This window comes from Nelumbo lutea, chromosome 7 (assembly GCF_056320005.1).
Source record: "Nelumbo lutea isolate HS-2025 chromosome 7, American lotus-T2T, whole genome shotgun sequence".
Lineage (NCBI taxonomy): Eukaryota > Viridiplantae > Streptophyta > Magnoliopsida > Proteales > Nelumbonaceae > Nelumbo > Nelumbo lutea.
Window position 1 is genome coordinate 18717715 of NC_142690.1, and position 4708 is coordinate 18722422.

The 4708-nt window shown below is 42.0% G+C and overlaps 1 pseudogene across 1 annotated transcript; it reads right to left on the reverse strand.

Annotated features, from left to right (window-relative positions):
- Window positions 1-335: 335 nt before the first annotated feature.
- On the reverse strand, window positions 336-2097 carry LOC148845457 (cytochrome P450 CYP94D108 pseudogene; annotated as a pseudogene). Its single transcript, XR_016102389.1, has one exon. The product of XR_016102389.1 is annotated as a cytochrome P450 CYP94D108 pseudogene (transcript).
- Window positions 2098-4708: the final 2611 nt, after the last annotated feature.

Below are 4708 nucleotides of genomic sequence, written 5' to 3' on the forward strand. Positions count from 1 at the left end.
CGGAGGTGATTACACGCCCTGAAGTGGATTCCACGTAATAAAGCATATAAATATGGAGATATTTTTAATGCAAGGATGTAAAGGGTGTTTGCGTTTGAACGGACGTTACATTGACCGAAGCTGAACTCAAATTTCTATTAATTAAGTAGAATATTCAATTGTCTGATCCCCAATTTGCATGTATATATTTGGTTAATAGAAGAGAAAGATGGCATAATTTCTCTATTTCACTAGTCCTACAACACTTCTCTTTCTTTTCTTTTCAGTTTTTCTTCTCTTTTAGATATATAGCACAGAATGTTCAAGTTTCTATTATCAATTTATCATCAGAAAGATTGAAATTTTGATAATCATTACTTAGAATTTTTTTTGTTAAATAATTACTTAGACTTAATTAAAAGCTTACTATCATTAGTTAATATTAAAATATCTAATCAACTCATTAATTTATCATAGACCCTTATGTAGACACAACCCCTAATTATGAAAACATCTCTCTTTTACTCTCACGGGGAGACCTCCTTTTATCCTTATTGTCAACGAAAGTAGCAGTTCTGGACGCTTCAGCCCGTCAACCACATCCATATGGAACCTCTCTACCACAGACGCTGCAATTGATTTCATCTGTATATACGCCATATCTTTCCCCAGACACATCCTCGGCCCCGCATGGAACGCCGGAAACCGGAAAGGACTCTCCTGCCGGCAACTTCCATTCTTCAACCACCGTTCAGGCCTGAATTCTCTGCAATCCTTTCCCCATATACACTCCATCCTACCCATGGCATATGCGTGGTATGTCACAACCCATCCTTTACGCACTGACGTACCATCCGGCAAGACATCATCTTTCAGACACACCTTCGTGTCCATTGCAACCGGAGGGTACAGTCTCAGTGCTTCGGAGATTGCAGCTTGTAGGTAGTGCATTTCTCGGAGCTCCTCAAAGCTATACGCATCGCCAATCTCCTTCCTGGTACGAGTTCGAATTGATTTTAGCTCGTCTAGTATGTTATGTTCGATGTCTGGCCTCGACGACAGCAACCAGAAGAACCAGGCCAGCGTCGACGACGTCGTGTCCCGTCCCGCAAGTATGAAGCTTATGACGATGTCACGAAGGAACTCTGGTGAATTCAAGTTGTCTGCAACGAATCGCGACAGTAGATCCTCGGTGCTTTGCTTCCCTCCTTCCTCTTCCATTCTTGACCTTATGATGTTATCGGAAAAATCATGAACCATCCTAATGGCTTCTCTTAATCTTCTCTCTGATCCTATGTTGAGCGCCTTCTTGGTCTTCCACCACAAGGGATGGACGTCGAAGAACCGGGCGACGCTCAATAGTGATGCATCGTCGAATGCCTTCATGAACTCAGCCCCAGCTGTTCCGTCACCACCGAGACAACCTGGGTCGACGTTGAATGCTAGCTTACAGATGTTATCAAAAGCAAAACGCTCTAGAATATCTTGCATGTCGATCACTTGGTTTAACTCACTGGTTTTCCTCAACAGGGGAACCAACCTGGTCTGAATCTCCTCCTTCACGTTCGTAATTGCAAAGCTCCGAAGCGACTTTGTGTTGAATTCGAAGCTCGCAATCTTGCGCTGAACCTTCCAAATATTACCATCTGCGTTGAAGATGCCTCGGCCGAGGAAGTCTTTTAAGGTGTGAAAGTGAGACGGGCCTTTTGGGTAGTTGTCAAAGTTGTTCCTGAGAATGTGTTCGACGTTTAATGGGTTTGCCGTGAGGATGCCATGCATCCCAGGGCGGCAGTATGCAGTAGTGTTATTGGGGCTCCAGCGGAGGATATCGGAGGTCCAGTCAAAAAACCGGTGACGGTTTCTCAAGAAGTCTGGACCTATTCCAAGGAGAGGGTAGGATTTGTAGGCGAGATGGGAGTTGGATTTTTTCTTTGATGGATAGCAGCAGGCAGAAACAGAAAGACACAGAGAGAGGAGGGAGAAGAGGAGCAGTAGAAACAAGAGATCCATGTCTTAACTGGCGAATAGTTTTAGGGTGGAGAGAGGACACATATATACAGTGAGGTGAGGCCACTGAAGCAGAAGATGTGAGCTCGTTATTAATTGTTCATTGTTTAGAGACCACGTGCTTGCTTTGTTGCCTTATACCTCCTCATTCATCGACTACTTAATAAAAATTTTGTCTCAGAAGCAAATTAAGAAAGAGAAGACGGAGAAGGTAAAAAGAAGTCTTTGTTGAGATGTTGTTGGCTCAAGGAGGGGGGATCACGAAGTACATGAATTGGTTGTTGAAAAGGTTAGTGAACCAGGTTGGCCTTGATTTCAGAGTTCAGAGTTCAGGGCTGGATGGTGGGCATTAATGGCTAAAATCACGAGTGAGAAACTTGCAGCATTTTCCACTGTCCATCAGGACTTCTGATCTTGAGGGCCACAAAGTTAGAGTAGATATTTTTATTTTACAAGGAGTACATATAAGGGTCCTTTGACAATGGCTGAAGTGGAATTGAATGACTTATTTTAATATAGATATTTTAATATTTAATTATTTAGTTCACGAAAAAGAAAAGCGATAGTAATAGTCATTTAATTCAAGTACTTCAGCCATTACAAAACCGCTTATTCAATTTGTAGCTTTAATTATTTGGTTCCTATCATGGTCGTATGCACTTTGGCTTTTTTAGGGATAATAGACTGCACTCCACCTCGGAAATCTGAAACTACATTCATAGTCTACATCCACGGTCAGGATTCATCCCACCACCTGTGTAGTGGGGCTAACATTTGTTTGGGTGGCTGAACAACAAAAACCCCTTTTTTTGCAAGTGCTTTTATAGCTTTGATGTAGGATGCTTGAAATGTTTAACGCATCATCCGGAGGTCAAGAATTTATCCCTAACCAAAGGTTGACTTGGTGAAAACCCATTTGACACGGGCGTTAACCCATTGAACCATTTGAATTGTCCACTGGTTGATGTTTCAAGCATTCCAATGGCAATTTTTCTAGCAGAATTGGGGCCTCACCCCGCCCCAACCGATCTGAATGAGGCAGGTTTTCCCTGATCGTAAATGTGGATAGTATAGATGTTTTTTCCTCGAACTGATGATGATTACGCATCATTTTTTCACTCTTGGGGGGTGAGGCCTTTATATACTGGAGTCCTCATGGGTTTGGTGGAGCAGTTCCTGGATTCCTGTTGTGATGGGACCTGTTTTTGTGTTAGGTGGGGATAAATCCACCAACCGGTAAGGTTGCCCATTTTCGTCTAAATCAAGGAGTGGGTGATCTAATATAGCCGTTACAAGTCACAATCCCGTAAAATGTGGGGTATGGTGGTGAGCTCCTCGGGGTTGTCATGCAGTGGTCGGTCTAACTTGGAAGCGAGTTGTCTATGAGTGCCAGGCTGCTTGGTGGCGAGCTGCCTAGTGGCGGGCTGCCTGTAAGGTGCCGAGCTGCTTGGTAGCAAGCTGCCTAGTGGTGAGTTGCCTATAAGTGCTGCATGGTGGCGAGCTACCTAGTGGTGAGCTGCCTGTGAAGTGTTGATCTGTCAGTGAGGTGTCGAGCTGCTTGTGAGGTGCCGGGCTGACCAGGTGTCGAGCTGCCTATGAGGTGTCGGGGGCTTAGCAGGTGCCGAGCTTCTTGTGAGGTGTCGGGCTGACCGGGTGCCAAGCTGATTGTGAGGTGTCGTGCTGCCTAGGTGCCGAGTTGCTTGGTAGTGAGCTGCCTGGTATAGTTAGCACTTAATTGACATAAAGTGTCAGGTGCCATAATGTCATTGGAGGGCCAAATCCACCCTCATCAATATCCTTGTCAAAAAGAAGCATTCGTCCACCTCATTCTTTTGGACCTAAAAGAAGAAACTTGTTGCATATAATTTCTCAAACTTGATGGTAAGCTAGTAAAATATCCTTAGGTTTAATATTAATTTTTAAAATATATCTAAGTTTCCTCAAAATTCTTAAAACCGTAGGATCCCATAATTCCATTTTTTATAATACCCCCAAACTGTCATAACCCAATTCATAAAATACTGCCAAATTCCTATAGTCCTATTTTTAAATTTCCTCTAAGGTTCAATCGAGGTGGGGAAAATTCATAGATTTCCCGTCCCCGATGGAGAATAGGTACTCCACCCCGGCACAAGGGATGGGGTGGGGAAAGAATATGATAGGGTAGGGATAGGGAGAGGATGCCCCACCTTGTTGCCATTCCTACTCACATCCCTACATCCCTAGTAGATTATCTTATCTCTCTCTTTCCACTTTCTTAATACATGTTTACTTTAAACTTCAAATATGAAATACGATAATTAAAACATATCTAATGTACTACTAGAAAAATTAATTAAAGAAAAGTAATAAAAATTAATAACTGATTATAAAATCTTACTATAATCATAAATCATTAAGGTAAATTACAGATTATTACCCTATAATTTAGTGGTAGTGGAAATTACCCCCTAAACATTCATTTCGACAAAGACCGCCCCTCAGTTAACTTGGGTCGTGTGACAGAAGAAGTTAGTTTAGCAGATATCCACTCAATAAACTTCTATTAAATGGAAATAGCAACAAAAAGAAAACAAGAAACTTTATGAAAACCATTGTAGCAAACACAAACAATCAAATAATATCAACTAAACAAGTAACAGATGGAAATTAATTACAAAAAAGATGCTAAAAATCATTGGAAAAAGAGTAGCTTGGGGATTTAAAAAAGTTAAATACAATC